The sequence below is a fragment of the Passer montanus genome, unplaced genomic scaffold, assembly GCF_014805655.1.
Source record: "Passer montanus isolate IOZ18808 unplaced genomic scaffold, ASM1480565v1 scaffold10, whole genome shotgun sequence".
NCBI classification, from domain to species: domain Eukaryota; kingdom Metazoa; phylum Chordata; class Aves; order Passeriformes; family Passeridae; genus Passer; species Passer montanus.
In genome coordinates this window covers 30,408,365-30,424,067 of record NW_024356505.1, presented here as the reverse complement: position 1 = coordinate 30,424,067, position 15,703 = coordinate 30,408,365, and the positions used below count along the sequence as shown (strand labels likewise).

General features: G+C 41.5%; 1 protein-coding gene across 4 annotated transcripts in view; it reads left to right on the top strand.

The window, feature by feature from the left end:
- The window catches only part of NRP1 (neuropilin 1), a 114,329-nt gene that overhangs the window by 63,712 nt on the left and 34,914 nt on the right, over nucleotides 1-15,703 (top strand). The gene's annotated exons all lie outside the window — the stretch shown is intronic.

The following is a 15,703-nucleotide window of genomic DNA, read 5'->3' as shown; positions in this document are numbered from 1 at the left end:
AGTTTCAAAGGACTTCTTTTGACCATAAACTTCTTTAATAACAGACACAGCAGAATTCAAACTACTCCAGGTTTTATGCTTAAAACAGCTCAGGGTACCTCAGACCTCCTGCACATGAATTTCTCAGCCTCCTTTTCCTCCTGCCATAAACCGGGGTGCTCAGGGGCTGAAAAAACCACATAATTTCTAGCAGCTTTTTGCTGCCTTCAGCTACCACATCCGCCCAGAAGCTGGTGGTTATTTGCATGCTCTGCTGCTCATGCCACAGCTCTCATCTTCTTCACCAGCTCCTGGGTCTGGAAAAAGCAGCAGGAACCATTTCCCTGAGCAGTCCCTTGGACATCTCATTTGCTGCCTGGGACCCATGTGGAGGGACCAGCACCCTCAAGGCAGATTTCATCACAGAGCAATTAGGCTGTAGCTGTGTCCTGTTGGCAGGAAGGAGACTACAAGTTCTTGCTTGAAAGTTCACTGTGTTGAGTAGAGATGCTTTACACATACTGCAGAACACAACCTGTGCTGCAGAAGGAACTGAGCCAGTTCAGAGATTCTGTATACCATGCCCTTTCACAAGGTACACCATAACTCATCTTTGCTTTTGCCTCTGATAATTCTTATTTGCCTCTGATAATTCTTATTTGCCTCTGATTATGCTTATTGTGGTTTAGTTCTACACTGATGTTGATAATTCAAACTTCCAACTGTGTTCTAAATGCTTTCCTGTTAATTGACAATCTTGTGATGAGTGCTAAGGGCTTCAGACCCCCAGAAACCTCAATAAGAGGGTCCTTGTGCATATGAACCTCCATCTTCTACAGTCTTGATGCCACTGGCTGTAAGTGCATGTTGTGAATTTGTGTCTGGATAAAATATTGAAGTCCCATGTTTCCTCTGTACAAATATCCCTGGGAACAGATGTTCATCTCCATAAGAGCTTACAGACAAACAACCAAGGACATGTAACTGATAAAGTACTCTGAAATTACCCATAGGAAAAAAATTGTAATATTTTATAAAAAGGAGGAAGGCACTTGTATGTGAAGGACTGAGGTCACTTTGTTCTGCTTTGTTGTGCATGCTATTGTAAACTAGTCATTTATGTGAAGTATTTGCTTTTGTGCAGTGCAGCATAAATAGATTTTTGCTGCACAGTGCAGAACTCTAGAAGATATTCAACAGCAAAAAAAACAAAGCTGAAGGATACAGCAATGCTGAACTTAGAACTTTCAAAGTGAAAATTTCTGCCTATATGCCCTTGTCTGAGAGACAGAAGTTTTGTGTGTATCAGTTAACCATTAATTTTTTCGTAATTGCAGGTTTCCATACCTACACAAACACTGCAGCTGGTTAAATAGTGATATCTGTCTTTGAGCTGCTAATGTGCATATGCAACTAGGTCATCTATATGAGCCGTGTACAGTCATACATGGGCAGAACAGCTTGAAAATTCAGCTCCAAATATTAATTTCCTCAGTGTGTTGGGGTTTTTTTGTATAGGGGAAATATTATAGTTCTACTTTCTCTTCCTTTTACCTCTCTTCAAGGTTAATGTTTTTGTTAAGACAAAAGAAACAGAAAACCTGAGTATCAGCCAAAGGAGATTGGTATCTATAGAGGACGTCTAGAGGGCATGAGATATTATTATCTCCTTTGAGCTCTTGAAGTCTTTTGGACTATTTTGATGAAAATAATTAGGAAAATCGTGTTGGCTCGTTATTAGTAATGGATTTGCATGAGTTCCATCTGTGGACCTGAATCCTATTCATTTGTGGAAAAACTAGATTGCTCCTTTGTGGCTGACAGGTATGAACTCCTGAGTCCATCTGAGTTCCACCTGCTTACAGGGCTCTGTTAAGTGAGAGTTGACTTTCCCCTCCTTTCCTTAGTTGTTTGAAAGTCAATTTCAAATCTTAGATTCAAAATAACCATAGTACAGTCACACTGCAAGTCTGCACAGCACTTTATCCATTTTATTTTTACCGTCAAACACACTTTGAAAATTGCTCAACTAACATGAGCTTTGGCGTGATTCCTTAATCAGAAACAGAGTCGCTCTAGATTGAATTTCTTCTTTAAAAACACATTAATAAGTCTGTGAATTTTCCAATATGAATGGAATAAAGATATGCATGAGGGAACAAGGGCTGCCAAAAATATATGTGAAGGTAGTTTATTGTTATATGGGATGTTATTAGCATCTCAACCTTAAGCCCAGCCTACTTGTTTATTGCACTTATGTTTCACACACTTGACTGCCCTTCAGTTTGAAACAGAATAATTTAAGATAAAAAATAAAGCCAGACCTTTAATTTAATCAAGAGCAGGGAACTGCCATTGCAATGTAAGTCATTGTCCCTCATTAACGTATCCTTTCACAGGAAAAATAGTATAGTGTTTCCATTTCTGTAATCTGAACAACAAACATGTTAATAGGTATCAATTACCAGCCAGTTTCAGTACTTAGAACCAGTAAGAAGGTCCATGCAAGGGTTTCACATCTGGTTTTAGTGAAATTGTTCCTGTCTGTGGTATTTAAAATTTAAAGAACTCCTGTTATTGTGCAATTGGGAATCCTAGGGGAGTACAATGTTAATGAAATCCATAATGCACAAGGATTTTATGATTGCATTTTCAAGGCATTCCTTCAAAAGGGACAACTGATGCCTTCCATGGCAGCAGTAATTGTGTTTTTACAGAGTAGATTTAATGTTCACATTTAAGAAAGCAGTTACATTTACACTTATCTGAAAAAATAACATGCAAAATCTTTATACTTAGGGGTCTTTTTGCATCTTATTTCTCAGTCCTTTGAGAAGGAGCCACGGGCCATTGTGCATGGCAAGCCCTTCTGGCTCAGGGATGCCCCAATGGGTTGTGGCCAGCAGCCCCAGGGCAGGAGCAGGGGGAGCCCCAGAGGAGCCCCCACAGGGACACTTGAAACCCACGTGTGTGGCTTTGGGGGGAGACTGATTGCCTATTACCAGGGTCACTGGGAACCTCTGCTGCCATCAATCCTCATCATGGGGTGGGTTTTCAAACCCACAAGGAGCAACACCTTCTGGGTACTTTTACTGCAGGATCTGTATGTTTTCTATCAAAATGTTTCTTCTAATGCATATAACACAAATGTTTGTGCTCCCACCAAGCTGGATGACAGTTTCTGGGTGGCACAATTTTTCTCTCATCCTGTGAATGAGACCTCCAGCTTGCCCAGAGACCAAAATGTGTTTGTTAATAATGTGAGATGTTCAGTTCACATTATGTCTGAGGTAGGATAAAACCATAAATCCAGCTTTAAGAATCCTGGTATCAGATCAAAACTTTGCAGCCACAAACCAAAAAGCACTGGTATGGTATAAACACACTCTGCCAGTTCAAATTTGTTCAAAAACATTAACAGAGGGTTAACATAAGTAGACAGTATGCTCTGGATTGAGCATTATCCATCATTCTGCAGCTGTCATAGGGCCTTACACTAAGATAAACTATTTATTGTGTGTTCTGGCTAATATGACATAAATCCAGCCAAACCAGCCCAAATTTATACTGCTGGGTTTTTCAGCAGGCCACAGACCTGACACCATGTGTGAACCTCCAGACTCAGGGGCTGGCACAGGGAGCACCAGGCTCCCTCTGGCCTCTGCCTGCCAGTCCCTCTCACTGCCTCCCATCCCTTTGGAACCTATAACCCCTGCAGCAATTTGAGACCTCTAGACCACTCAGCCCTAGGAGTGTCAGCTGATCTGGTGCAAAATTCTCCCTCTGCATCTTTCAGCATCCAGGGATCTGGAGAAAGGCCAGAGAGGTAACAATATGTCTCCTCAAAAAACAAGCTGGGAGATCTCCCTTTCCTTCACTGATTGAAATATCAGTTGTTTATTTAACACTAACTCTGCTGTGCAAGGAAAATATACTCCCATTGATTTAAAGCATTTCCCTGTATACACTACTTCACCTGAATTGAGAGGGAACTCTGAGATGGAATTTGCCTTCCACATTTGTCTTCATTCCTTTAGTTTTTAACCTACATTTTTCATTATTTGCTCCTTTGTAAGCGTAACCCAGGAGCATACATCAACTGATGTGAACTGGTATATAGATTAATACTGATTTATTTCCATATCACTTCTGAAAATAATTGCAGTTCATTATTTGGTGTCTTGACCTTTCATCTGTGTCATAGCTGATTTCCTTATCAGGTATTCACTTAAAAATATAGTCAGTATTTATATTTGCTGCTGCACAGCACATTCATTTCATTAACAGGTATATTCTTACAGTAGGCAGATGTTTAGGCTGACTTTGCCCAGAAAACTTTTCTTAATACTTCACATAAAAAGTCATGGATGTTCTAGTCAACAGTGCCTGTTATTTTTATTATTATTTCCATTTCTTTTGTAGTTTGGTACAGAAGTGACGCATATTACTGTATAGAATAGCATGAAAACTGGGAAATCTCAGCCTCCCAGTTTTCCTGGCCTTTGAAGGACAGCCTAAGAGATGGAGTTCAAGGCTTTGTGGTGGGGCTTGCCCATCATTAGGGAGCACACTGACATTAAAGCACAAAAACTGTCAGTCCTTTGTCTTCTCTACCACTTTAGATTACAAGTCATGAATTTAGTTCATGCCATTTTACAGTTCATAACTGCACTCCAGAAATCACAAAAAGCAGAGTTAGCTTTGTGTAGAAAAGTGTTACAGTTATCTTAGCGGTCTTAACATGCTTTGCACATGGGCAAAGAATGACAAAAGAATATTCCTTTCTGGAAATCACAGCCAGCACAGACTGTGACACAGCACAGAACCAGGGTTAATTGACCCAGCTGGATACATTCATACCTTTATTTACTGTGACATGGGAATAAATGGTAGAGTTTCACAAAGGCAAGTACTGAAATTAAACTAGAGGGAGAGGGAGAAATAAAAGGGCCCTACAAAGTATGAAGGTTTTTTGATTATTCAAAGTGCTTTAAGAGCTATTTTAGTACCAGAAAGTTCCCAGCCATAGATTTATCACTCTGGGGAGGCTGAAGAGATGCTCAGAGAACTGTGCAAAACCATTGGCAGCCTTATTGCTCTGGAAGTGCAGGTGCAAAATGCAGTTTAGAAGAAAATCCTCTCTACCTCCCTCTGAAATGTTTCAACATCAGACCTAATACAGAGGGGAGTCCTGTGTGGCTTCAAGCAATCCTGAGTGCAACATATGGAGGAGCAGCAGAAGCAGAGCCCCTCCGAGCCTCCACTGCCAGCCTAATCATTATAATAGTTTCAGTTTTTCAGGGGATCCACTGTGCAGAGATCTGAGCTACATACATTTGTATGTAGCTCTGTAATTACCTATGCATCTACTCCCCAGTCCAGCCCTACATCCCCTCAATGGCTGTGAGACAGATGGCCCTTTAGAGCTGAGATAGCAAATTAAAAATGTGTCCACCAAAAGCACTGATTCAGCAACTACTAAAATAATTTTGTAGATTTATTTCACTTTCACTAGTTGGTTCCAGGAGGCAAAGAAATTAAAATCTTTAAATCCGAACTAAAACTAATTTTAAACTAACCACCACTGGCTTGTTTAGTTTCATTTTTGGTTTTTTTTACATCATGTCTTGTTCTTCTTTATTTCACAGAAATTAAATCTGCTTTGTACAAAGTGGTTCTTCTCTCTCTCTTTTGGTTTTGTTTTTATTTTTCCCATTCACCAGGTTCAGATGTTTGACTTGACTCAAAATATTTGTTATAGTTTGCTGGGTTTTAAGCTGCCATCACACCAAGAAATCAGTTTGTGCCATTCTGCTGGGTAGGGGAGCTCTCTCCCAGATGATTTGCAGACCCTGTGGGGGCTGAGGCAGCTTTGCCCACCCAGTAACAAAAACACATCTTAAGCAACACCACAGCCAGGACCTTGTGCAGATGTGAAGGAAGGTATCTCAGAGGGAGATTTTTCTGAGTCTGGCAGAAATAAATTAATCTATGAGACTAGGCAGGTGTCAGACTAGGGTGAGGTAAAGCTCAAGGCTAGAAGTTAAGTGGCTGAGGGCAGTGGCTAGAAACAGAGCCTCGGCGAGGAACGCACAGCTGAGGTGTGTTCTAATAAGCAGAGTTATTACTGAGCTAAAGGTCTCTGTTCTCGTGGGGCTGACCCTGGGCTGGAGATGAGAGGTGTGCTGCTGAGTGCTTTGCAGAGACGATTATGCATTTTTATTCACTCTTTCCACACCTGCACAGTAGTATGAAGCTGTAGAGTTGATGAGTCCTATGGGCCCTTCCCCATCCCAGCATCCAGGCTCCAGATTTTCTGTTGCTGAGCTATTATTTGCCTCTCCTGTCCTTGTGTCATCCTGCTTTTCTGTCCCAGTTCAATTCTGTTCTGCCCATTAGGTGACATTTTCACAGCAGTAGCAAAATGGGTAGAGTGGAAGGATAAATGAGATTTCTTCCAAGTGGTAAATACCTGCCCTTTAGAAAGCAATTTGTCTTCTTTCCCCCGCATTAAAAAAAAGAAAAAAAATGTATCTTTCAAAAAGGAAACACTTAATTTAATTTTATCTTTGCCTTTAATGTTTTCATTTAAGGTTTCAAAAAAAGTCTTTTAAAAGGCATCAGAATAACCTCCAAAGCTGTCTGGTAAACAAAAGCTGCTAGCAGAGAAAATACAGTTTACCAAACATTAAGCTGAGATTCAGTTCCTCTGTTTTCAGGCACAACTGGCTTCTCACCAGGGAAGTACTGTTTACATATAACTTCACCAACCAGCTGTACCTGTGTAGTCTGGTCTTTCTCTTCATTGCAGCATTCTGTGTTGAACACTTCAGGCTAAACTCATTTCTGGTGTTGATCATCTTGAAGATGATGAAAGGATCAATCTGTCCCATCACATGTTAGACCAGGATACATTTTAACTGGTTGTATTTAGGTTAGAGATTATTGTACTAAAGTTTCTTTCAGCCATAACAGACACAGGAGCAGGTTCTTCTCCAATGCAAATACTATTAACTTCAGGCAATAGACTGAAAGGTTAACATAGACCAGAATATTTTTTTTTAATGTTCTTACCAGGCCTTAAAAATTAGCTGTCCATAGGAGGGTTTCCCCCTTTCATGATATGCTTAACTAAGAAAATACATCCTGTGTTTATTTTTAAAAGTCACAGCACTTAAAAATCAATGGCTTTTCTCTTTACATAACTGCAGATAGAGCAACTTTCAGATAGGTAGAGTGGGGATACAAAAACCAGGCATCATTATCTGTCCAAAGAAACCCTGTAAATAAAGTCTTCCTGCCTAATTTTTGAGCATGCTCTGCTGAGGGAAGAACAGGGCTGGGGGCAGCCAGTCTCCCAGGTTTGCTTTAGCACTTGGGGGAAGTTGTCTTGGTAGTCAGTGACCTGTGCATCCCTTCTGCTGTCCCACTTCCTCCTCTGGCACAGGACAAGAGCACCACTCTCAGCAGTGGGTTTTCCAAGTCACAGTCTCAGAAGTATTTAATCTACATGTGTTCATTTCCTCAGAGCTGTGAGGAATATAACAGAAAAAGTGAAATAATCTTTGCATGTGCAGTCTGTCTCTCATTTTTCATCATACATTTACAGCATCCTCACCACACTGTCTAACTGTAGCTACCTGACATTTTTCTAGAAGGTAGCAGAAACTCATATTGTAAAAAAGCAGTGACTTGCTTGGTGACCCAGCAGTAAATTAAAATCATCATATACAATGTGTATGAAATAGAAAATCGAATTTTGATGCAACAAAACTGACAGTTCCATTTAACAGAGAATAAATGAATGCAGACTCCTGTGGATGAATGACTGATTTAAAGAGACTGTGCCGATTTTCCAAGATGAGAAAGCTGATCAAAAGAAAATACATGTATTTCCATGTGACACAGGTTGTACACCTATTCCAGTGAAATTAGGCTTAAAAAGTATTATATCACAGACACTGACACTTTTTCCTCATTTTGCAGTGATTTTTTATAGAAAACCCAAATCCTGAACTCTCAAAAACATCTGAGTGTAGTAAATTCCAGTTATTTTAGTGGAACTGATGGTGAACACAGTGATTGCACAGTCAGATCTATCTATGCCATCAAGGTGTGCTGTCTGAGACAGAAGAGGTTTAATTTTGCATGGCATATCATCCCTTGCTTAGCAGCTTCCTACCATTAGCATAGGTATGCTGTGAAACAGGAAGGAGAAGTTCTTACTGTGTGTTTACACATGTAGTATTGTACTTATGCTCAAAATACCACAATTATAAATCAAGCCCTTCTGCCTGTACCCCCTGGTTTTGACAGGACAGCAGCTGGCAGAAAAAAAACCAAAAGAACTTATAAAGCAAAATTCAATTTTTTCCACCCAAAGTCTGGTTATTCCCATGTGAAGAAGGCTGAATGAGAAACTTTGGATTACTTGTTTCCCATTTGTGCATTAGTTGTTCAGTACACTTAGGGGAAAGAAAGTCCTACAATTATGTCCCTCTCTCAGAAAAGAGTGGTTCTGCAAGTATTGCTATAGAGTTTCCCTTTTCTATAGTTTCTAACACAAACCAGGGAAGGTCACATTCAAACCGCACTAAATAGTTGTCTTCATTCCAGATCAGAGGATTAAGCTCAGGTTTAAAATTAAATGTAAATTACAAATAAGTATTCAGAAAACGTTAATTAAAAGTATTACGTTCCTGACTCATTTATTGCTCAGCAAGGGTTCCTAAGTATCTTAGCTGGAGAAAGGGGCCATTCACATTCCTCCTTTTTTTTTTTGACCAAGTCATTGTACATGTCTTAGGTTATCCATTTGCAAGTTAATGTAGTGCTGAAGCAAAGGTTTTCATTTTAAAGAAGTAATATTTCACAGCAAGATATGTTCCTGCAAGATGTAAAACAATCTTTTTCTAAAGCACTGGGAGTTAATCAGCCTTTCTCTCCATTGCTACAGAGAGGATTTGAATGGCATAAGATGCTGATTGCTTAGATCCCAGAGTCTATAGAAAACCCAATACGATTACATTTTCCTCCCTTTGTTATCAGAGTTTATTGTATCTTGGTGCTCAGGTTTTAAATAGTGTTCAAGTAAGAAAAATAAATTAGGAAAAAGGTATTTTCTGAGTCTTCTGAATGGCGTTGCATCAAAGCCGCTCATGAATGCGTGAGACGGAGCTCGCAGATGGGTGGCGGGGATGGCTCCGTGTCCCTCCCTGTGCCCGGAGCGCGTTTCAGCCGCGTCTCCGGGACTGCCCGCGCTGCGAGCCCGGCCCTGCCAGCGCTCCTCTGGCACACTGTGCCCATCCCGGCTGGCACATTGTTCCCATCCCCTCTGGCACACTGTGCCCATCCCGGCTGGCACATTGTTCCCATCCCCTCTGGCACACTGTGCCCATCCCGGCTGGCACATTGTTCCCATCCCCTCTGGCACACTGTGCCCATCCCTGCCAGTGCTCCGGCCCCGCCGGCACACTGTGCCATCCCAGCTGGCACACTATGCCCATCCCTGCCAGCACACTGTGCCCATCCCAGCTGGCACATTGTACCCATCCCCACCGGCACACTGTGCCCATCCCCTCTGGCACACTGTGCCCAGCCACTCTGGCACACTGTGCCCATCCCTGCTGGCACACTGTGCCCAGTCCCACCAGCACACTGTGCCCATCCCTGCTGGCACACTGTGCCCATCCCCACTGGCACACTGTGCCCATTCCCACCAGCACACTGTGCCCAGTCCCACCGGCACACTGTGCCCATCCCTGCTGGCACACTGTGCCCATCCCCACCGGCACACTGTGCCCATCCCCTCTTACACACTGTGCCCATCCCCGCCAGTGCTCTGGCCCCGCCGGCACACTGTGCCCAGCCACACTGGCACAGTGTGCCTATCCCAGCTGGCACACTGTGCCCATCCCCTCTTACACACTGTGCCCATCCCCACCGGCACACTGTGCCCATCCCTGCTGGCACACTGTGCCCATCCCCTCTGGCACACTGTGCCCAGCCACTCTGGCACACTGTGCCCATCCCCTCTTACACACTGTGCCCATCCCCTCTGGCACACTGTGCCCATCCCCACCGGCACACTGTGCCCATCCCCTCTGGCACACTGTGCCCATCCCCACCGGCACACTGTGCCCAGTCCCACCGGCACACTGTGCCCATCCCTGCTGGCACACTGTGCCCATCCCCACCGGCACACTGTGCCCAGCCACTCTGGCACACTGTGCTCCAGTGCCGCCGGCAGCGCCGCTCCCGGCCCTCGCAACTCTTCTCTTTCCCATTTGATCTTTATGGTTTCCATACTGGAGCGATTTGGTTTGCTGAATTCTGGAAATGTCTCCAGTTAAAATGCTAGTGTATTAACCTGCTGTACTGAGTCTCTTTTGTTTCTCTTTACCAGAGTGCTGCTTGCCAATTTTTATGACTACAGCAGATTTTACTATTCAAACAGAACCAGATGGAACACCAGTTCAAAGAACATGTCAGAATTAAATATTTCTTTTTTAATTAGTTGCTTCTGATTTATGCAAAAAAAAAAATTAACATAAGAGTGGGAGAATGTGCCATGAATCCAGATGCAACACAGCCCACACAAGCATTATCTTTTCTCTGTCAGAGACACAGAAGCTTTTCTTTTATTCTTTTCTTTTCTTTTTTTCCTTCATGTTTCTGGATTTCATTTTTCTTAGGGTTTTTGCATCTTTTCCTTCTTAAGCCAGCCTCATCATGATGACTGAGTTCTCTTATGTTTACTTTTTCACCACTATCCTAAATTTTCTCCCACAGAAACTGGCTGATCTGCTTCTGAGAAAAGTTGCTGTACTCAATTCTGTGACCACAGCATCAGTAGCTCAACTTGATAGCATCTTTTGACTCTATTCTTTGTTTGCAGGGGGGGGAATCTTTACACTTATGTTTCTTTCTTCTGCAGAAAGGGATTTGAGCAGAAGGTGAAGATTGTGAGAAATATATATTTCAGCTGCTAAAGAAAGGTTCATTTTCCTTTTGCTGCCAAGAATTCCTATGAGTTTGGCTGAATGCTTTCTAATCTCTTCTTGCATGCTTCCCCATTTTGCCAAGTCACATAAGCATCAGTTCAGTAAAGCAAGCTGACTGGGGACAGTTGTTAGGCACAACTGTTGTTTGCCAAGTCACTGCTTTCCCTTTTGGGGCTTTCAGGATGTTGCTGTCAAGGTCAGTGAGAAAGACTTCAGTCTCTTCAGGAGAGATTTTAATAAGAACAATATTTTCTCCCCACCTTCTTTTGGAGCTGCCGCAAGTATTACTGAGAGTTTTACACAAAGATTTGAGGTAGTTTACAGGATTAACTATTTTCACTTAAATCCAGGATGAATATTTACAACCTGTCATTAATCAAGGAGTTGTGCTCTTGTAATGACTACTCATGTCAAGAATGAAGACTTTTGGAAGTAATTTTCCAACCAAATTAATTAGACTATTTTCAGAATTTCTACTGGAGCCTGTCCCATTTCTACTTAGCATTACAATCTAAGAAATTAAGGAATTAAGTCATAGTTGTATATACCCCATGAGAAAGCATGATTGGCCAAATCAACAGCAGTGTTAAGAAAGTAGATCAACTCTTGTTTAATTAAATATTTGACAGAACAGTGGAGCGTCACAACAGTTAATCTGACTCAGAGCACTGTATGCTATCTAGGGAAATGACACGGTTCTCTAAAAATATTTGCTTTGGTATGTTGTGTCAAGTGATGGATTGTACAGCTTTTCAGGCCACAAGAGATGCCCACAACAAAAAGCTTCCTGTTGTTAATCAAACTCCAGCACTCAGTACTTTATTTTCTCAGGCTGTTGAACAGACCTACAGTAGGAGTGTAAAAAGCTGGCAGAACTGCTCCCTTGCTACAGCTCCCTCAATTACTGTATTTTATTTAACAAGGCAGATTTTCATTCTGAAGATAAGGTCTTCCATACTACAACCTAGTTCTGTATGATGACAGGAAGAAGCAAGATTAATTTCAAGCCGTGTATGTTGTGTGTCATTCTTTATCCAGCAGTTTGCTCAGATTTGCTACGTGATGCATTGTGCAGAGCTAAATGTTATCTTTTTCCTTCTCTTTAACTAGTCTCAAGTAAAATGCATATGCCAGCCCTTGCATATGTTTGTCTTAAAAATGTGTCATCCACCTGCATTTTTTGGAGATAGTGATACAGCAATAAGAATATTTCTCTTGGATGCTAGAAGATACTGTAGAATAAATAGAGAGGAAGTAATTCATATGTAGAAACAGCTAGTGCCTTGCGATATGTTTCTGTACAAAATAAATTGATTTTAGAAATAGGAACAAGTGAGTCTTTTTTGAAAAAAGCTATGAACATTTCTCTCCTGGAAAAAAAAATACACACTCGAGGTGCTCCTCATTTTTTGTAAGGTAGGGGCTCATTCCTATAGGCAAGTCTGCTCCCAGATTTGCACTTTCAAATAAAGATGTTCACATTGCAGCACAGGCAACTATCAAAGGCTGTGTTTTTGGATAAGACCCTTAGGCATCATTTTCCAAGAGAGATATGCTTCTTAAGCTGAATGAAAGTGAAAATTTGAAAAAAAAAAAAAAGAACTTGAAACATGCTGCTGTTAGTCAAAGCTGAAAGTCTGGTCATGGAAATGAAATGTGAAGATTTCAGGTTTGTAGACAGCTGCCTATCTCAGATCACAGCCATAAGGCTTGCAATAACTTACAAAATCGCTTGCATTTTCTGAAATAAATACCAGATGTTTGTTTATCATATGTGCAGAACGTTAAATGTCAAATAATTGCAGAGAAATGCATTTGATGTTCATCTTCAAAAGTACTGTATTTCAACACCACATCTCTTCACAGTCACTCTAACATGAAACACAAGTTCTTGAAACAAAAAGGACAAGAGGGCCAAAACAAAAAGCTAGTTATTAAAGACTTACATTACAATCATATCTGGAGTAGCCTGCATGTGAGAAAAATGGGTTACCTCTGGTCACGTTAATGCTTGGAGACTTCTTTGGAAAGGACATACTGTGTTGACTGGAACTTTTACAGAGAGGCGGACTCTCTAGACATAAGCCTTCAAGATGCAGAAGACTTCCTGTCTGGTGACACAGCAGTTCCAGAGCTATTACCCTCTGGGAAAAATAGAGAAGACCTGTGACTTATCACAGCTACGCTTTGGTACCTTCGGGTTCCAGTTGTTACTAGTAATTGATGTGGCTGAACTTCAGTTCTGAACAGTTCCAGTGACTTTTAGAAGCTGTGTTTTTTGGACAACTTTTTGCATTTTATAAAAAGCAAACTTTCAAAACCCACTGGAACAACAACAAAATGCATCACAAAGTGATTAATGAGGGGAAGCTTAACAGCCCATTAAAATGTGTCATGCAGTTTCCAAGGTAGTTTTCTACATAATTCATTTCTATCACATTTCTTAGACAAGATTGCTACATTTAGAGCTTAATTTGCAAACATACTTAGGCACCACAGAGGGGTGCACAGTTGCAATTCTGTTTGCATGCACCTGGAGAGGGGCAGCTCCCCTCCAGGGACCACTGCAAAGAACTGTCAAGGGGAAGTAAATGCCTTAAGCTCTACCTTTCTCCTGGACTTTTTCACTGACACAGAGTTAGTACTAAAAATTCCAAGAGACCCTTCTGTTTCTCTGTTGTTTAATCTCACCTTTCGTGTTTGCACTGCTTCTTTCTCACAAAACACCAATGGAGAAATGTTATTCTTCTTTCCTTTATCAGCTTGAGAGCAAACAGCCCCTGGCACGCAGCAGGTCTGGTGTCTGCTTTTGCAAGGGCTTTAAAGCTGTGCTGAGCACTCGAGCTGCCAGACTCCAGGCACTCCAGGAGAGGACTACTGTTGACATAGTTCCAGTTTTCAAGAGCACCTAAAGATTTGCTGACCTGGAGAGAAAGCACATCCATGTGAAGAAATGTGCTCCCTAACGAAGAGAGCCCCCCTTCCTCCAGTAATGTCTTCTCAGTTACTGGAGCCAGGAGTGCTAATGAGGTTGCCTTTCCTTCCTTACTTATAGGCAATAAATCAGAAGTCCTCTCAGAGTCTCCCTCTCTCCCAGTGAGAGAGTTCTGCCAGGTTCTAGGCATGAAAGTACATGTCTATATCCATTGTGTGTTTGGGACTTTATCCTGGGCAGTAAGACAGATGCTGTAGGATATTCAGTGCCCTGGAGTTAAGAAGGTCCATTGAATCCCTGAATTCAGGACTGAGCAAAATTTGGGAGCCTGAAGTTTTCTGACAGGACAAGCCTGAGGCCTGAATGGTCAGTGACTGGTAGCAATTGATAAGACAGGCATCAAATAATCAAATCTTCCTAAGCCACCAGTGTTAAATTTTAACTTGGCTTCAAATACCTAGAACTCTTCTAAAAGGCCATTGCTTGACTTTATTCACAATGAAGTACTTACTGTATATTAAAAAGCCTCTACTGGAATAATTTCAAATCAGTTGGAATGGTACAGGCTTGGGACCCTAATCATTTCAAAACTGAAGAGCTGTTTCAAATTGTAAGAGAGGCAGATCATTTAAATAACTTAGCTCTGTGCTCCCTCAGACTTCCAGATTTTCAAGTGCACTTCAGCCTGGAAGTGAATGTGGTATTGGACATAACTCAGTGCAGCACACTTTACAATCAGCAGAGTACAGCTTGGAGAGCATTTGAAGTTAAGCTGAGATTGCTCAGAGCAATGATGCCCAGATTCCCCCATTAACTTTCAGATTGCAACAATCTAACATCTGAGACTCTCCAGTTACTTTAAATCACTTGATTGTTTTTGTGAGGTGGCGCTGGGATTTAATATTTTTTTAATACTGATTTTTTTTTTTTATCATACAAAAACAAAATGTTGCAGTATTTCACCCTTAAAGACAAGGGCTAAAATGTTACATATAGACTTTATGAGCCTTACAAACTGGGGCAGGGGCTTTGCCCTGAAAGCCAGTTCTATCTGTCACACACAAGGCTGCTATTCTTGTGTTGGAGTACTCCAAAATGCCTTGCATATGACATGGGCACTGAGAGAGCAGACACTCTGTCCTCAATAGCACTTCCTTCAGCCTTTTGGCAGAGAATGCACAGCATGTTGATTTAACTGCTCCACTGCCTTTGGATATATGACATACATCCAGGAAAAAGGATGCCTGTGGGACACAGGAGGCATATATTCTGCATCCTATGTACTTTGGAAATAATGAAAGACTGGGGCATTCATGGGGCCATTCACTTGAGAAGAGTTAATTCAACCTATTATCCTACTAAACTCTGGGCAACTCAAGTTAGGGGAATAAATTGCACTGATTAATATTTTGTGAATAGGGTCATTTTATACTGAAATGAAATTACCTGCTTTAGGAAACAAATGTTCTCACTGCAGAGAAAGAGGGTGAAGAATTTGATTTTAATTGGTTTGTTGTTATGGCTAAAAAAGGCTGTAAGGAAATGGCAGAGGTTTCAAAAATGTGCTCACCAACCTGACTGAGAATTTTTTTTGCCCAGTTTCAGCTATTTGGCAGCTATTTGGACTTGTGCACTGGGATAAGGGGTTCTTTGCCAGCAGAACTGAGTGGCCAGCTACTTGAGTAGCTGTATTCCTGCTCCTCATGTCATTCTCCCAAATATGTTGATACTTCTTTGATGCCACATGATGAACTAGATAAGGAAAAGACCTGGATGGAAAATAAAT